This window comes from Bombus impatiens, unplaced genomic scaffold (genome assembly GCF_000188095.3).
Source record: "Bombus impatiens unplaced genomic scaffold, BIMP_2.2 scf_0043, whole genome shotgun sequence".
Taxonomy (NCBI): domain Eukaryota; kingdom Metazoa; phylum Arthropoda; class Insecta; order Hymenoptera; family Apidae; genus Bombus; species Bombus impatiens.
In genome coordinates this window covers 2,868-22,951 of record NT_176462.1, presented here as the reverse complement: position 1 = coordinate 22,951, position 20,084 = coordinate 2,868, and the positions used below count along the sequence as shown (strand labels likewise).

The following is a 20,084-nucleotide window of genomic DNA, read 5'->3' as shown; positions in this document are numbered from 1 at the left end:
TAAAGAAGTCAAATAGTTAATATTTATTTAAAATAAAATAGCAAACGAATTTATTAGAGAGTAAAGTTCTTGCAAATAAACAAACTCCTACGTGAGAAATAAATTATTTCTAAAATAGATTCTCTCAGATAATATCAGAGGGTAAAGCGCAACAAATAATTATCTTTAACGCTTAAGAGAAATACCATTCAAAGGTATTCGGTCATTTGCTTATTTTTGACAAGACATTTCAGGTGCGAAACTAAAATTAAATTAACCTGCAATGATTTTCTTCGCCATAATCACCATAGCTATGTATAATAATATATTATAACCCGATTAAATTGATTTGTGCAAGTCACTATTATTAATAAAACTGGCGTTTGTAATTGTCATACTTTATACAACTATTTTATTTTTTGATAAAGTCTTTATCTTCTTTAGATTCTTTAACTTTTTAAATATAAAACAGTTATGTATTATACATGGTGAGGTATATAAAGTGCTACAAGCTACTGCAGATATCAATTTAAAATTTTTAAATGTTAAATAGTACAGGGGCTATCAATTTAGGATGTACGATATTGTGTGGTGAATTTTTGAGGGTGCTATCTGCATTTTTTAAGAATAGGATGGCATATTCATTTTTCTATATTCGGACAAACTGTTATCGAACTTAACAATTTTTACGTAAAACATCTTTTTTATTTTGCATAGTTAAAGAATTATAGCAGAAATTACTCTACGTAATGGGAGCTCCACGAAGATGCCAAAGATATGAAAAGAAATGTATTCTACTTTGAAAATAATTTTTGAAATAGGTCACCTGATTTAACACCACTTAATTTTTTATGGGGTTACGTAAAGAAAAAGGTGATGGCAACGTCATCAACTACGAAGGGGACTATGAAAAGAAAGATTCACACCGTCTATAAATCCGTAACTCCAACAATGTCATCATGTTCGTACATTATCACAAGAATAAATGCATATTCGGAAGATAATGGACAACTCTTTGATGACATAAATTTCAAAGTAAAATATACTTGTTTTGATATCTTTCGACATCTTCACGGAGACCCCTTGTGTAAATTATTTTCTCCTATAACTCCTTAACTATGCAAAATAAAAAAAATACCGAAATAAAAATTGTAAAAATTGTTAGCTTTGCTTTTGGTGACAAATATAGCACAAACAAGTCGTTTTGCGTTACAATACACGCGTAATTTTGTAAAATAATATTGTAAATATTGTATAATATTGTAAAACAATAATGAAGTATTCAAACTATCGTATCTCTGGCGATACTGAAGATATACAGGGTAGTTGGTAACTGGTGGTACAAGCGGAAAGGGGGTGATTCTACGAGAAAAAAGAAGCCGAAAATATAGAATAAAAATTTTTCGTTTGAGGCTTTGTTTTCGAGAAAATCGACTTTGAATTTTCGCTCGGTACGCATGCACTTTATCATGTCTCGTTATAACGGATCTCACTGTAGATTTTTAAAAACATCAAAAAAAAATTTTTTATTCTATATTTTCGACTTCTTTTTTCGCGTAGAATCACCCCCTTTCCTCTTGTACCACCAGTTACCAACCATTCTGTATAGATAATTAAAAGCGCGTTAAGCTCCGCTTCTAGTGACAAATGCAGCGTATATAGGTCGTCTCCTCTCAGAACTACACTGGATCTCGTGTGTTACAATGCGCAATTTTGTAAAAAATGATTTAAATACTCGAATTAACGTATCTCCATTGCTACTACAGATATGAAGACAATTAAGGGCGAACATCTGTCCAAATATCGAATAAATGATACGCCTGCTACCAGTAAACTAATATATATTAATATTAATATCATTCTGAAAAAATAGGGGTGTCACCGTTTCCGCCCCTAAGAAACTCGCGCACAAAAAAATAGGGGTGTCACCGTTTCTGCCCCTAAGAAACTCGCGCACACAATATCTTACACCCTAAAATGTTAGCCCCTCTTTACCATTTTGCCCATTATATTTACCATTATTTACCATTTAACACACCATTTTACAGCTGAAAATTTCAGTGTTGATATCAGCAGTGGCTTTGCAGGAGACAGCTTGTAATATTTTATCAGTCACGCCCTGTGCATGCTGGAAATATGTATACATAAAATATATGTCGGAGATGAAAGGACATCAGGGCCTTTCTTTTGGAATTTTTGGGAAGATCCCCAATACTTTAGTCTAGACTATTTATTATAGCTGTACTTAAATAATAAAACTTAGAGGTAGTTGTTATGATTCAATCCGATTATGTTTGCCCGAGATTTGTGACAGTGGGCTTGAGTTCGAGGTGACATAACTGATCGCCGAACATTGCCACGGTCACGAGATGAACGTTTTTACTTAACAGAGAAGTGCCAATATTGTGGGACACACGTTGTGGTAACAATCAAACCCCGGTCAGGAGCAATGGCAGTTCTACGCGGGTCTGCCTAGTAACGGCGGCTGGAATTTTGTTGGTATCCCCGGCCAATATGCAACGAACAAACGCGATCGTAAATAGAGGAAAATTTCCATCAGTCTTTTACTCTTGCGATCACCTTGGAAAGTTTTCACATCGTCTTTACGTGCAGTACGATACCGAGCGTCGCAGTAAACGTTACTTTGTGCTTCAGAATATATTCTACGTTTAACAAAGAGTTACCCCGTCGATTCGTTATTGAACCTAAGAACATTGTCTTTAACATCTTGAGTGCCTAATCACCACGGTTATTTGACAAACTTTGTAAAAATCAATATTTATACCAGTAAATATAATCTCCATTGTACAACAACGATGGCTAGTTCGAATGAAGATTTGTTACACGCCCCTAAATCTAACGCTAACCCGACATATATATACTGAAAGTCGTGCAAGACTGCATTTTTGGCATTTGTATCCGTTTGTAGTTTATAACGGCGTTAACAGATTTTGATGAAATCTTCAGCGTTTACATAACTGGCATAAATCTTTAAATATGTTGTTTAAATTTCCACTACCAGCGTAGATAAAAAAGTTGTAAAACATGACCTTTGCTTTTCTCTTCGCTATTTCGAACCGACCGGTACAAATCGAACAAAAAGCAAAAAGCTGTGGCTGAGGGCACTATTGATGAATTTGTCCATGATAATCCTCCTCTAAGTGACGATGTATTGAAAGTTATAAAGCCAATCTATGAAAGTTTGTCTGCAAATAGCTTATTAGAACGATGTTTGGGTTCTGAAACTCAGAATAATAACGAATCGTTAAATTCCTTGATATGGACTTTTGCTCCGAAACACATTCATACAGGAACGCGGACCATTAAAATTGCTACTTTTCTCGCTGTTAGTATTTTTAATGAAGGTTTTATACCCATTTTAAAAATACTGAACGTTATGGGAATGACGATTGGTCGAGAAGCCCATGCGTTCGCTGTGGAACGGGATGAAACTCGGATCGAACGCTCTGAAATCCGACTTCGGATGCTTCAAAGGAAGCCAGGACTGCTCATTTTTACGAAAAAACTTCAGAGAATAAACATTTTGAAGTGGAGGAAGGTCCGTTGTATGGGGCAGGAATCGCCGATTGGAAATATCGAAGTATATCGTACCATTATATGAGTAAAACTGCGTGAAACTTTATTCAAAACTTTAAAAGCGTTTTTCTTGAAACTACTTTTTTCAAGCTGGCGTGCATGATATCTCAAGTTCTACTGAACCGATTTATTTGAAACTTTGTGTGAACCTTCTCTATACATCCTTCTGTCGCTTACTAGATTAAAGTCAAAAATTTCAATTTTTAACTATTTTTATAAAATTTGGAACTGTTAAAAAAATACGTAAAAAATATTTTTTCTTCAAACAGCCATCATTTTGTAAAAAAAAATTTTTTTTACTTCTTCGATGTAGACGCGACAACGACATCTTTACTGATTAAGAATCCGTTGGATTTTTTTCTTTCAGATGACCAGAAAGGTTGGAACTATGCACGCCAGGACATCCCTTTTCTTGGACCCCCCCCTCCCCACCACCACTTTAACAACCGATAACTTTTCGAGTTTTGAATTTTTTTATTCTTTTATCTATTCTTAAAATATAAATAAACGAATAATAATCATAATATTATATTAATTAACGAATAATAAAAAAATGGATAGTAAAAATATTCTTTGTTTTTTTACAAAGCTCGAAAAAAGGCTTTTGGAATAGAATACCCTCTTAATTGCAATTCTTTCAAAAAATTTTTTTCGCATCATCTAATAAACAAATCCAAGTAACTTCCTAAAAAGACTCAAGTCGTTTGGTTCAATAGTAAAAAAGTTATTCTCCTTGTAAAGCGCAAAAATACCTTCTTCACCCGCTGCATGTATATAGATATATAACTATATAGCTAATAATAATAATGTATTTTTCCTATCACTATAACGTTTAAGGAAACATATCTCGAAGCTTGTTTTTGAAACAATTTCACCGAAATTGTACGTGTCAAATAAGATGACAAATATTAAGGGACTGTGCAACTATGTCGGCTTCAAAATGTCGAAATTCTTTCTTTCTGCATCTTTTTAAAGTTCGATATGTATAGAATACTATGGTAGAAGGGTATTTTGAAATTTTTAAGAATGGCGAAGTTATAATACTGAAGACTACAGCATTCTTTTATTTTAGCGAAAACTTCGCTTTAAACTTTAAACGCGTTTCTTCGAAACTGCTTTTCGATGTTGCACCCGGCAGATCCCCAAACTTTTCATCCGATTAACTTGATATTTTTACACGTTATTCTGCGTAACATTATCTGCAATGTAGCGTACAATTTTTTTGATATCTTAGTCAGTTGAATTTTTATAAACGTTCAAATTTGATTTTTTTCAGCCAAAAAATAAAATGTTCTTAACAAGCCGCGACTTTCTGACTTTTCAAAATTATAAAAAAATCATACGCTACATTGGAGACAATCTATTTTTGTACATGTTCGCACAAAATTTGTTTACTTTCTCCAGTCATATTTGCCGCTGGGTGTACGCAAACAAGGTTCCGCTGGATATGAAGTCAGATAATGTTGTGCCATTGTGCCATTTTGTAATTTTGCGTAATGAAAAAAATATAAACATAGAGTTAAGCGTCGCTTAAAGATTCCTATAAAAATCTTGGTCCTTTACCAAATACTTGAATGCGAAAAAAATGTTAGATTTGCCCTACCTTCTTTAAGCTTCCAAGATTGTATATCCCTTTACTAAAATTTATTTTTTAAATATGTTATTATTTAAATAATGTTATTTAAAATAAAGTAACATGGCAAATAGCAAATAAACTAAAACTTATTATTCTATTAAGATACAAAAGATGCTTCAAATTAATAAATATTATACACTGCTAAAACCCACTACACTTTTAAAGGGTTAAAAAGACGTCCTGTAATTTAAGAAAATACCATAATATTAATACTATAGCACTAAAATACTAGCCTATAAAATACTTTTATCTTAACAGGAGGACCTGTATACTTACACAGGAATTTTTAGGAATATGCCTTTTTGGCAAAAAATTTTGTTATGAAAATGTCTTGAAAATATATTTTCAGCGAATCGAAAAATCTCTATGTACTTCAGTAGTTTTTGTCATGTAGGAAATGAAAATTTTTGGTAGTTTGTTCATACAGAGAGTTCGGAAATACATGGAAAACCGATTTACAGTTCAATTTCAGGAAACTCATTGCGCAGCTACTTGGACATCGTTATTCTGTTGAAAATAAATAAAAAAAGGTACCTTTTTCTATATGTCAATATTTATATAATAAATCTTATAAAAATATTTTCTATTGGATTATTTAAAAGAAAAAAGTTGCTAGAAAAGTTTACTGATTTTCATACGTTCAAAATGCTAAGCGTCCTTAATATAGATTTCTTAAAGTTGTATTATATAACTAAAAAACGATGTACTGGAATTCGATATCGATTTATATTCACTTTGGTACACAATCTGCGATCTCATATTATAATTGTTGATAAAATTCCAACGGTATTATATTCTGGTAACTTCAAAGCCTTTTTTACTTCTAACAAATAAAAACCTAACGGCAACAATACGAAAAGAACAAAGTTACAAATCCATTTTCGTCAATTTTTGTGGTTTTTCTGTCAGTTGGTAGTTTACAAAGAAGTATTTTAATATGAATGTATCCAGTTGGAGAGGGAGTAATCTGATATCACCCACAAGCGGATACGTCAATGCGTCAATGCGGATGTCACGTAAAGTTGGTACTTGGGTGGTAGTAAGAAGGCTGAGTCGTAACCCAACTACTAATTTTCCTTTATAAAACTTCATTGTAAATGTTAACACTTACAAAGTAACACCGAACCGGAGAATAGGGGTTGTATGAGTACAGCAACTAGAAGAGGATCAAGAAGAACTGCCCGAGCTGGGTGAAGTCTCGGTTTATATACGTTTTGGTTTTAGTATGTTGAGGGGCTAGGTGTACCCGATGATGTGTCGGAGATCAGGGGTCGAAGCCTTTATCTATGATGTGGACTAAGGTGTGTCATAGCTCCTGTATAGGCTATGATGATAAGGTGGTGATGTGTCCAAAGGAGTCCAAAGCTCGGGATCGCTATCTCATGGTTGAGATAAGATTGATGTCACACGGACATTGGCAGATACAGGCAAAACGAAAGAATAATTCGTATAATAGGTTTTTAAAATAAATATATGGGAAAAAAATAGAGAACTATTGGAAGTTGACGTATTGGAAAAGTGTGATCTTTAATCTGAAATTCAAATTAGCTTTAAAAGTAAGGGATATGTATTACGAAAACTCATGGTGCATTAAAAATTATATATAAAATTTACTAAATTTCTTGCTCGAAATATTTCCCTAACTAATAATTTAGAACTGTATTGCTAACATAAAACTGTGCATGTACTGTTTGGAAAATAATGATCGTAATCGTTAGTAGCTGACTACTAAAACCTAAAAATCGACCACTTGATCCTTTTTCTTCTTAACCACTTATTTCCACTCGTTTGAGTAGAAAATTAGTTGGGTCGAACTATGTAATGAAATATCTATTTTATCAGCTATTAATTTATTTATTTATCTGTTACATATGTATCAAAAGGATTAAAATGATAAGTATAGGAAATTATTAGAAAAGAATTGTATTGACATAACCAAATATTTTGTTTCGAATTTCAAAAATTATATGTCCGTTTATTAAATAAATCAATAATGAAATAAATAAGAAATAAAAGTGAACTTGCAAAAAAGCCAGTTTCTCTTCGATTTCAATGATTTTGAAATATATCGCTAAGCTCTACATTTTAAATAATCATTTCCTGCGCACATAAACGGCAGGCAACTTTAGTTGCCGAGATACTGGTGGAAGACTGCTAGACATTAAAGCCTGCTCATGTATGTGTATCCGTGACAGACTCACAAGCATAGCCAACACGTTCGTCGCTTCGTTCGCAGCTTGGCGATCTGTTATCATCCATCAACCATCGATCTCCTTATCTAAATATTATACTTTTCGAATCTAAATAAACAGCTTCTACGAAAATCTTGTTCACAACTGCACATGCAAGTGTTCCGACTTGTGCTGCAATACAAAGTAAATAGTATATGAATAATATACATTTTATGTTTTTATATATTTGTTACTATCGCTACTAACAGTCTCGTGTGTGCATAATTGCGACAACATTTGTCATTATTCATTATTAAATTTCTAATTATTTTTACAATTAATCTGTTACTATTTCACACAAGCGTTGGCCGAATTGACAAAGGTAACTCAAACCCAAATCCAAAACATTAATGATATTTATTTTTCATTGGCTGATAACAAATATCTTTTACAGACTGTAATGAACTGAGTCTTCGTCACAGGGATCGGCGGTATATGGTACTCAAGCTCGCTCAACTCTCATTTATACATATACAGGGTGGTTAGTAACTGATGGTACAAGCAGAAAGGGAGAAGGAAGTCGAAAATATAGAATAAACATTTTTTTTTAATTTTTTTTTTTTTAACTTTTCCATCGAGACAACGATCTACAGTGAGATCCGTAATAACGAGACGTGATAAGGTGCACGCGTGCAAAGCGAAAATTCAAAGTCGATTTTCTCGAAAACAAAGCCTCAAACGAAAAATTTTTATTCTATATTTTCGACTTCTTTTTTCGGGTAGAATCACCCCCTTTCCGCTTGTACCACCAGTTACCAACCACCCTGTATACTATAAACAAGAGATAAGAATTAGGTTCGGATTACCTTTTATTTTGTGCAGCCAGTAATTAATACTTATGTATACGGTACTAGGGACGCACAATTATCGACAGAATTCACTGTTATGGTACCGATAATTTTTTGCCAATATCTCGAAAACTGAGAGTCCGGTGGTTACATGCATAGGAAAAAGTTGTTCAGAATCATATCCGCAACAAAATATTAAAAAATCATGGAAATCAGTGAGGAGGGCAAACTTCTTACCATAATTACTGTTGGTTGACGGAGGACACAGAAACGATCGTGATGCTGCGATGTATCAGATAAATCATTATAGAGTTTATTGAAAAATCGAGAAATGAATTAACACATAGCGTAAGATTTAGTACACACATGTATAGTTAATTGTAATATTAGATTTTAAGTAAATTGCAGGCGAAAACTTAATAAAGCATAAAATTAATTTTAGACAATAAAATATCTTCTTAATTTTCAAAAACGTTTTAGTTGGAAAATTTTGCAGTAAAATTTGACTTGTAGTATTCTAATAGCAAAAAGAAGGTTTTGCATTTAAGAAATTACTGTTTAACAAGCTTATATTTTAATTCATAGAATCGAGTGAAAAATGAGCAGTTGTTGCAATTGGGAGATCAAAATAAAAATTGGAGCATTAAAATTGGAGTTTTAAACACTTATACCATAATACGATTGAATATAGTACAAGGTACGTACATGTTGCGGAAGTATAGAATTCTATACTTCATTTGCTAGATGTCCTATTCTGTAATTTATTTGTAATTCTATAGGAAAATTTAGTTTAGTCAATTCAAACCACTACTATGCTAAATCAATAACGTCGCATGTGATACAAAAATGGTATCGGAGGTCGGATGGCCTCGAAAACGTGGGACACGAAAAAGCATCGAATGTCACGTTTATCCTATCAGAGCAACTATGGTCGAGTCGACTATAATCGGTCGACTAGACCTGTTCGAGACGTGATACTGATATCAGTGGGTCGTTCAATCACGTCCATTTAGTAGATTGGCGACTCGTGCAGGTACCCGTGATACCTAGCACTGTTTGCTATTGTAAGCGGCGCGTAAAGTGGTCTCCTACTCCAATTGGTTTTGGGTTTATACGAACACGCTAAAATGCAATTAACTAAATAATGGAATTTTTATATGGAACGTTCTTTTTATCAGACTTGATCTTAAAAGATATTTAATAAAATACAAATTTATTACAGCTTTGCTACACGCGAGAAATACTTGAGCTACAAATGAGATTTCTTTAATTTTTTTGCTCATTATTAGATAATAAGGTAAAATCAATGACAATTCCATTTTTACGCTACTTTTTTATTGCGCAAAAAATTGCAATAGTTTTGCACGATCTTCATAACATGTTTACGAAACGTTCTCCGTTTTGTCTGAGACAATAATACCATCTGTTTTCCAATTGAAAAATCTTTTGTTCGGATTTAGAAAGTCGAAAACATTTGCTTTCCTGTGATTTCGCACACATATACACTGACTCGCGAAAATATTCAAGCACTCGTAAAAACAGATCTGAAGTTTTTTGGAAAGTTTAAAGAGTTACTTTGCTAGATGATGCGTAAAAATTTTTTTTTAAATTGCTGTTTGAGCATACAGTGGAAATTTATTTAGTTATTTTTGAAGGCGATATTATACTTCGGATTGATTTTCCTAATAAGTTGCTATGGAAAGACAACTGTGCATTATTTCTCAATGTCGCCTTCAAAAAATGACTCAACACCTTTGTAAACCAAAATCCACACATACAATGTTATGATATCAAAAATATATTGTGCTACTTAAAAAAGTCAAGATGACCTTGGCTTTTTATCAAAAGAAACAATTTGTTGCCAATTTTAAATATCGCAATTTACAGCCGACTCAAAGCTGACTAATTTGTGTTAGAAATATTTTTTTCTTACATTATTGGAAGTGCTTCAAAAATGATGTACACCATTTCACAGAACATCGTGTATACGGTTTGTCCCGCGGCGTGGTCAAATAATCCTGACATTTCACGTCTATTTTTATTGGTATTTTTATTGGTATGGAGGGTTGTTGCAAGATACCAATAAACTCGAACAAGTTCAGTAGGTACGGTTGGTTAGTAGCGATTGATGGGCAAACCTAAAAAGTTGGGTTCATTAGTCGACCAAACACAACTACATTTTCACTAACTTATACTGTTGAAATGCATTGCTTTTACTTTGACATCTAGTTTTGCATACCACGGTCAGTTTCACATAGTTATTTTCTTCATTCCACGTTCACACCGCCTTTGTCGTCATTCTTTCTCTTTCCTTGAAAAGTAAAGCAGCCAGCACGTACACAGACTGAAATACCAAGATAATCTTGAGGTTATAATAAACTCGTTTGTCGCTAAACCGCAACGAAACTAATCTTCATCTGCATATGGATGCATATGGTTAAGGGCCCAATTACTTTATGACTTGACTTTGTTGGAGCGGAAAACTCTGATGAAAAACCGAGGTTATAACCGACTCGTGCAATAGCGTAAAGGTAACTTCAAAATGCAACGGAGACCGAGTTTTCGGTTATTACCGAACTTAGCGGCGTGGATAACTGGGGTGTTTTTAAGTTCCAAATCCGTATGATCTTAAATGCTCAGAAAGCTTGAGAAGTCGCGAGCGAGAGACAAGAAAACCGGAACGAGCCAGTGGATAGCGCGGTCGGGACGGTGCGTAGACAGCAGGAAAGAAATGTGGTCACGTGGCAAAAGGCAGATACCTTTCGCGGTGGTGTACAGCGCAAAAGTTTATCGCGACTACAGTCGCAAGGCAATTGATTCTCTACATAATTAGTTGCAACACGATAAAGGCAACGTAGGACAGATTGTCGGCTATCTACGAATAAAAAACTGATTTCGCGATACACTTGCACAAATGGCACGCCACGGAGGAACAAGAGTCCAGTGACGTGACGACCCGCATAGCGAAAATCAAAGATGTGGTACACACGTTGAACCTGCTACATGAGAAAATGCTGGATTATATCGGCGATAACGAAGATCATTACGTTACGTAATACTGCGTGTCAGCTACCGCCACTTCAGAAGCGTCTGGAAGTCGTCCCCGAAGAAAGCAAGACAATATCCGATCTAACCTCGCGGCTTATCATGGAAGAAGCAAGAATTCTAAAGAATTTCAGAAACTGAGTTTCTGGAAGGCCTTAACGAGGGAAAAATAAACAAGGTAAGTGTTATAAATGTCATGAGTACCATCATTGGGTTAAACAACATCCGAAACGAAGAAAAAAATGTAGCGGGAGACCCCAAGGTGAAAGGTATATTAGCGAGGCTCTTGCATCCATTAAGGCCGCCGAGACAGACAGCAGAACGTGGTTCTTGGATTCGGGCGTGAATGATCACATGTTTAGTCCAGGGAAGTGGTTCGTCACGCACCAGAAGTCTAACAAGCCAAGGTACATTCGCATTGGAGATAGAAGCTCTCTGGAAATGCGTGGTTAAGGCTGCATAAACGTGAGATTGTTCAACGGTTCGGCATGAAAAGTAGATGGTAGATGTGTCAGCATTTGGTAGATGTGTTGAAATGAAATCGCCCAGTGATGAATGCAGTTTCACCAAGGGTGACCGTATTGTGGTAGAGACAGAGCGTCGAGCCGGGGTATGTTGTGCAGTTTGAAGATTGCAAAGATTCCCCATCGACTTGCCAACGAAGACCAGATAGGTATTAGCCAGTAATTTTAAAGGCTAGCACAAGAAGATGGCTCACTACAATTGTAGATACGTGAGGCAAATAAATGCACCATCGGAAAGATGCACCGACTCTCACTGCAGCACCACAGAGCTAGAGCGCACCGGAGAGCTGATCCATGCTGACTTTTCTGGATCAATTCAAGCCAAATCGTACATACGAGGGCGGCTTAAACTTTGCAAACTGAAGCGGAGTCTTTAGGATTCAAGCAATTCGCACCGCGTTGGAACTTTCCGAACTTTAAAAAGTTCAAGCTAAAGTCCACGAGCGTAGACTCGTACGTTTTCGTGAGTGGCACGCACAGGGACAGGCTAGACCATGTACATCAACGATGACTTGTTGGCCTCAATAGGTAAGGAGTCAATTCAGCATCTACTGCGAGATTTGCACAAAGAATTCGAGGTAGCCGATAATAAGGCAGAACTGTTCCTAGTATTGCAGATTCTACGCGAGAAGGGCGGATCCATCGCCTTGTATCAGACAGATGTTCCGTACCAAAAGTGCGAATCCAGTGGCAATACTTGCTGACCGTCACAAGGACGTGGGGAGCCATCTCTCGGTAGTCACGAGCGCGGTAAAGCTTCTCAGCCGCTACCTGCAAAACTCTTAAAAGATTCACTGGGCTGTGGTGAAACGGATCCTCAGGTACCTCGAAGATGTGGTAAACTACGGCCTGCGACACTCAGTAATGGCTGGTATGGGCACTTGACGAGTTATATAACCAAGTTTGGATTCAGGTTGGTATTCTGAAGTCCGCAGAGACGCCAAACCACCGCGCTCTCCACCACCGCCGTGGGATACGTAACTGCGTGCCAGACCACGAAAGAGGTCATGTGGTTCAGGAGGCTGCTAAACGAGCACCTGGGCCCCGCTGAGATTCTGGAAACTCTGTATATGGGTAATGAGAGTACAATTAAATTGATCAAGCACTCCTTGTGCCATAGAAGAACCAAGCACATGAAAGTCCTCTATCAATACACGAGACAAGCATACGAGAAGGGGGTCTTTAAACTGCAGTATATACCCTCAAACAACCTCAACAGCGGACACACTTACCAAATACTTGGAGCACACGATCTTTCAAAAGCACAGACAGACTCTGGGAATCATCCATTTACAGCGTAAAACAGAAGTGAAAGTGTTGAAATTTACTTTAACATCTAGTTGTATTCGCTCGCTAGGTAGTTAGTTAATTAGTTAGCGTTTGTCGAGATTCCTTCCTTTTCTTGAGAAGCAGACCAGCGAGCACGCATGTAAGTTATAATAAATCATTTGTTTTGTCGCAAATCCATTTTTTCGCCAGTCGACCGCCCGTCAACTCCTTTGTAGCTGCCCTCAGAGTTGAATAGGAATGCTTATGTACAAAATTCAGCCAAAAAATGAACACTGAGAATAAGGGCCTCCGATGATCAACGGCTGCACTATCCGTCGAAGAGCTCTTAAAGGGAGAAACGATTGAATACACGGTGAGAGAAGAAATGCGTGATAGTGCGAACCTGGCTCGTACCGATGAACTGTGGAGGAGAAGTGTGCGCACGGCATGGATCATTGTCAGAGTAAACAACATATACTGCCAGCCATAAGTATGAGGGACGCTCATTCATATTTAGTATTGTAATTTAGTATCATATTTAGTATTCTTCGCTGCTTTCATTTCCTAGTTATTTTATTACGAATCTATTACTATTATTCTATTTTTATCATATATGTTTTGTAAAGAATCACGGTAAATAAATTGTTAGATAAATTGTTAATAAATATGACAAATGTATATAGTAATAACTATATCCAGCAGTATAGATAATGTTTTTATTTATTTTTTTATAATGTAATGTTAAGAATAAGAAACGCACAAATTTGTACTTTTAGAATTTTTTGGCACTAAGATGCGGACCGCAATTTTTGCCGTGTTTCTTTCGTCCTGGCCGATTAGCTCGTCGCGTCTGTTTTTCTAACACCTAAAAGTGGACAGCCTTGTTCGACACTGTTGGCGCCGGCGCTCCGGCCAGATCGGTAAACTTCGAGCTGTCATAGTTCACGTCGACTTATCAGAGCGAGAAATGGCGGGTCGTAATTGTTCATGCTTCCATGCTCGCCGTTGATTTTTTGTCTTTTGACCGCCCAAACGGTTTAGATCTCTGCTTCTTCTAAAAAAATCGGAAAGAACCAATGGGAGAAGAGCACGCCGAGATATAAATCTTGTTGATGTAAGTAAAAGTAAGTGTGAGTAAGTAAGAGTAAGTAAGCACAGTAGCTTCCGCCTACTCACTGTCAATCTCACTCGTAATTAGCACAGTGAGCCGCGCTACTCATACCACGTTCCACGCTCGGTTCGGGTACACTCACTGTTGCGATTTAACCTGCGTCAAATACGTGCTCGTGCTTCACCAGTCTTCAAAGCCGCGTTCCGCTTACCTAATTATTTAATTTCTAAGACTAAACTAAGTTGAGAGTGTATGGTCTCATTTGTTAAGTTTTTGTTTGAACAAAATTTTAAATGCTAAATACTTTTCTTGGCGTATCGTCGGTGTCCCAGCAATGTAACATGTAACAATTCTTGACGACAGAGACAATTAAAAAAAGGAACACGGTTTTGTCTGATCCGAACAAGACTAGTTCGAATTTTAGTAGAGATTCCATTTTTCTATCTCTAATCTAAATTACTTTAATTTATTAGTTACATAAACATTAATGTGACCTCTCAGCGAAAGAACTTATCGCATTTCCTTTAATCGAAAAACAATTGCACAAAATATAAATAATTCTACCATTGATACGCAGTTTGTCGGTATCGACAGCGATGCTGGTTGTGCGCTTTCTATGAGATGTTTTACCCAATTACTATATCATAATGCTGGTTCGTTATATCGGGGACGCGCGTCTGTTCCTCCTCGTCTAAATCTTCTAGCTCGTTTTGGATGGCATAGAAACGAATTCCAAGCGTCATTCAACTGGTAGAATAATAAGGCGGATTTATCCTGATTATTCGTTTAATCGTTTCGATAGGAGCGTGAATCGGCCGACTTGGTAGCTTCGTCTCCGACGCAAGGAGCTAATATTGTCTGCTCGTTACAAGGCGTGGTTTGTCGCAAGATGTGCTTCGTGGTGTAGGTGTTTCCTTCACGAAGTTGACCCTCGTAATGATGTGAGCCTGAGATTGAACTTGTTGGAACTCGTTATGATAGTGATTGTCCAGCTGGGACGGGAGGTTGCGTGGTTGCGTTCCTCAACCGACGGGTTACACCTCTTCGAACTGTATGATAGTGGGTGTCACTGGCGTGCACTTTTCACTTGACACATAATCCGACTCGAAGGATCAAAGACATTTACGGGGCTCGAGAGTCCTGATTGTTAAAATACTTAAATTTATCCTCCTTAGGTTTATTGAGGGTCTGAGTAAGAGTAGGTGGACATCTGACCAGACAACGAGGGATGGCGTACGGTTATGTCACTCGACGTAACAACCATCAACGTCTTTCTTCAAACATTCTTCAAATATTTCTTCAAACATTTACAAATCTCAAACAATTTTTAATTTCATGCTTTTATACAAACGTTGTTTCGATCTTAATACAATTATCATCCACGCGAATTCTAGAATAAAATTTAATGCGTAACAAGTTCAACGCGTTTGTTCTATGTTCGTTAGATTTTCTTAATCAAACCAATCAGGATACTCTTCATGAGTATATACTTTCTATCACGTCGGCAACTTCGGCAATTTCCACGAGCTTTCATAATTCACCGGCAAAATACTCACAATCAAATAATTGAATATCAACTATTGCGTTAGAGTTTGTGAATTTGATGGAAAGCGACTCATTAATTTCACATTCAACTGATGGGCGAGTTTCTGAACACGTGATATTGCTTCCTTTGCTCGTACATGTATATAAAATCCGTTAATAAAATATGTCGAAAAGCTAAGCGGTACATCGTACGTGTAGGATTTGAATCGAAACGCTGTTTTTCACGAAGCTTGGAATAATCATTCTCCATAGAATCCTGATTACTTTTTTAAAACCAGGAAATTCATCACTTAGTTTATCATACAACTGAAATACACCTCATAGTTAAGGGAGAACCGAGAAAACAAGAGAACTTCTTGATTTGACTTTTACTGCAATAAACAAATTTACATCGCTAATCATAAAAATCGTATTGTACAACTGTAACAACTACCTCCCGGTTGAGATGAAATGTTGAGAATTGGTTTACGATGTTTTCTTTCGGTAAGCTACCGAGTAATCCATTGTCTGGTAAAAATCGGTTCAAGGACGCTTTTGAGTTTCTTATCCTGCTACACTCTTTGCCAACGTTGTTATTATTACAATTATTAGAAAAATACATAAGGGTGTGAAAAGAAGGGTTTTCGTGTGTAGAAGGAAGCGATCGGTAATGATCGGAGAATTCATAACGATTTTACAGAAAAAAAGTAGAATGAAAAATGTGGATACTGAGAAAGGTAAAAATTCGTGGCTCTAAAAAAGTATGACTTTTCTATTAAATAAATAAGAAGAAAGAATTTATACCGATCCGCTACCATAAAAATGAAAGGAATATTCTATATTCTTTTGAAAGTTAACATATGGACAGATTTTAACTTTATAGATCTCACTTTGTAGGTCTTTTCAACACCTATATTGCATTCTAAACTTTTTCCTGTAAAATCATTAGGTTCCTTCCTACCTGGCTCGACCACAAAGTTTATCACAGAGTAAACGGGGATTGTCCGTTTTATATTTTGAAAATATTTTCTCTATTACTTTATCAGTGAAACTTTTATTCAGGACTCGGATACCTTCTACTTCCTTGTTCGTATTGATTCATGTTTCTCATGCGTTTATAAATGTAAGGTAAAACATTTTTATAACTTATATCTTTATTATTTAAAATCAGATAATCTTTTCTAAGTGGCAGCTGATATTGATTGCCTTCTGAATGATGCCCTTGATAACAAAAATATTTATTAATGTTCATAAGTAATAATAGTTAAATTATAATGAGCGCAAAGTCGTTTCGACGAACAAAATTGCTAAATTCAAAATGCAGAATTTATGCTTTAACCCGTTTTTACTGCTATAATAAATACATTTGGCTAAACAATCAATAAAAATATATATTAATTATAACGCGTCATTAAAATTTTTATTATCTTTAAATTTGTAATATCTTTCAGACTATCTTATATATATATGTTAATTGAAAAATATGTTAATCAATACCAATCTCGTAAACAATTATCATAAGAAATGATATACATATACCTGTAACGAATAAATGAAAATTGTTGACGTTAGGATAATAATAATAAATTTATAAGAAAATAACTAGAAAATAAAAGCAATAGAAAACAATTTATACTAAGTATAAATAAGTACCCCAAACTCACCTTTGGTAGTGTATGTATGTTTCCTCTGGCATTCAATCGTTTTTACCATCAGGAGCACATTGGCGGATAGTGCAATCGTTGATCATCAGAGGCTCTTATCCTCAGTGTCTATTTTTTGACTGTGTTTCGTCCATAAACGTTGATCTCTATATTTATCCTTGATTCTGTACTTTGTCGGTAAGGTTGGGATGAAGAAATGCATTGAGTGGTAATACAGACATAATACAGAATAGCTGGCACTCAATGCTTTTTTCTTCCCAAGATTTACGAGCCCTATAATAGATCATGGTTGTATATACAGGTCTGGAAATTAGAGTGGAAGGGATAAATCACTTATGAGTCAGAAAATGTTTCTAAAAGTAAGGTGCTTCAATCGATTTGTTAGTCTGTTGGGCTTCGTTGCGTGACGTGCCCTGTGTCTGCAATCTGCAACACGGCCGTGTCTGCAACTGAACTCTGTTCTTCTTTATAGGTCTATATTTACTGAAATAACATTCTTCTGTATGCTTACTTTGAATATGTTAAGAAATGTTATAAAAAGTAGTTTAGTTTACATAATTTACCTTCAGCGGTAAGAATGGCGAAAGTAGCGTTAAATGTAAAAGCTCAACAAATCGATCGAAAACTATCCGAAAATGAAGTCGCAAAAAATGAACATGGAGTGTTTTGTCTCTTGCTTTGTCAGAGACTTTTATAACATATCACTCATTCGCAGAATGAGAATTTTTTGTGCCTGTTTATATAATCGCGATCTTTCCCGCTAGAATGTTCAGGCCTGTGTATGCAACCGTACTCTAGAGTTTCCTTACCATTTTAGTGTCTTTCCCAATGTTACCGATTCAGTACAGAATAAGATTGTAGCGTTTATAGCGGTGAAAATTAAAATTAAATTTTAATATGAAATTACAAATAGAGCGTAGGACAGAACACCATAAATGAAGTTTGGAATTCTATACTTTGATTAGTATGTTAATATGTACATATATGTTCATTCTCAAACGATCTTCTAAACCAATGATTTTAAATAGAATACATCATGCCCTTAATTTTTTCGAGCTTTTATGTATTTTAACTGCCAAAACAATTTTTTGTTTCCGAAACTATTAATGGTTTTCCTTTCTGCTTACTCATAAAAATTTAAGTTTCTTAAATAATTATGTATTTAATACAAAAAGTTGCTCCCATTCTTCGATTTATGAATGATTACAAATTATGAATTACCAAATACAGTTTTATTTTGTAGATTGTCAAATGAAAATTTTTTTTAATCTGGAAATATACTATCATTTTGTTTGAAATTTATTTAGCAACATGTCAAGTTTCTACACACAAGTTGTTTGAAAATCGATGCCAAAAAGAACCAATAAACTTAAATCGTCTTAAATCGTTATGTAAATTGGATTCAATAAACTTTGTAAGTAATAATACCTAGCCACTTTAAATTTAAAAAAATAGATTACTTCTTCAGATTTTTAAACATAATATTTCGTATATTTGTATATTGAAAATTTATTGTTGAAATATTGCACATCCATTTTTAGCGTTTTCGAGAAAAACGGTTTAAAAAATTCAACGGTACTTTACAATTAAGTGAATACTTCTTGCACAGCATTTATCTTTATCAATGCTATTATAAAATTGGTTACAGTTCTAAATCAATACCATCGACATCTGTACGCAAATTATAATACTGTATCATTATAATTCATTAATAGCTACTTATAAACATTATACAATTAGCATGGTCACGAGATATCAGTCTTAGTAAGCGAGAGTAGTATGCGGATCGACGTGATTCATTTTCAACCGGTGTGCTCCCAAGTCCACTGGAGATTGTCCTGGTGACCAGCAGCCTCGAGGATGTCCCATCCTTTGGCCAGTCATCGATGTTGATCGGGTATCCTTAGCGTCCATAACCATTTTCATCCCGCTGCAACTACCTGGCCAACCGTAAACAAATTATTACGGGTAATTACCTACGTCAGCGAATACAAAGTCGTAATACTGAAGCTGTAGGGCCTGATATTTCTCATAGACAATTTGTTCGACCAGTTCGCTGTGGAGTGCCGAAGCGTGCAGACGTGTCTCTAGTGCCCAGTGTAGTCCGAAAACAACACGTGTCGCCCAACCGTCGAAAGTGAACACAGCCAAGTGTTTCCTACCCTTTAGAGAGAAGAAAATTCCACGCACCTAACCCCAATCCGAATACTAGCCTCATAGCCTCACGACTAGTTATTCATTTCGAATTAACTAGCTCGATGATGGCCCAGCAATCGCGACCAGGCTCTCCTGGGCAAACTCGCAACTACCCCGCGCTACCTCCTCCGTGGCAGAAGTGCAGCAGAACCCTCCGCACCAACGACGCTAATATTACAAAGAAACGGAAAATAGAAACATCAAAACCAAACACGATCGACACCCGGAGCGATCAATCAACGATACAAATAAACACCCACAACGGGTTCGCCGCACTGCAATCCACTAACGACGCCATGGAAATCGCAGACCCGCCGCCAAACCAACAATCACAGAGAATCCTCCCCCACCAATATTTGTGGACGACGTCATCGACATACAGACAATGACCAAGTCCTTAGAGAGAGATATCTTCAAGGAGGACTACAACTTAAAGATAAATAACAATAAAGTAAAAATACTGCCGAGGAACCCAGAAGCTTACAGAAAGCTCACCAAGATACTTAGGACCCTGAACGAC

At 35.9% G+C, this 20,084-nt stretch overlaps 3 long non-coding RNA genes across 3 annotated transcripts in view; all 3 read right to left on the bottom strand.

Moving 5' to 3' along the window:
- Nucleotides 1–9,846: 9,846 nt before the first annotated feature.
- LOC117152192 lies at nucleotides 9,847–11,363 on the bottom strand. Its single transcript, XR_004462493.1, has 2 exons — nucleotides 10,471–11,363; nucleotides 9,847–10,369 (listed from the first exon to the last, which is right to left on the bottom strand). It is a non-coding gene; the product is annotated as an uncharacterized LOC117152192 (long non-coding RNA).
- Nucleotides 11,364–12,195: 832 nt separating this feature from the next.
- Nucleotides 12,196–20,084, bottom strand: part of LOC117152188 — a 9,586-nt gene continuing 1,697 nt past the window's right edge. Inside the window, exons 2-3 of the long non-coding RNA XR_004462485.1 lie at nucleotides 19,418–19,526; nucleotides 12,196–12,205 (exon numbers count right to left, since the gene is read on the bottom strand). This is a non-coding gene — a long non-coding RNA (uncharacterized LOC117152188). The remainder of the gene's footprint in view (nucleotides 12,206–19,417; nucleotides 19,527–20,084) is intronic.
- On the bottom strand, nucleotides 17,143–19,411 carry LOC117152194. Its single transcript, XR_004462496.1, has 2 exons — nucleotides 17,932–19,411; nucleotides 17,143–17,842 (listed from the first exon to the last, which is right to left on the bottom strand). It is a non-coding gene; the product is annotated as an uncharacterized LOC117152194 (long non-coding RNA).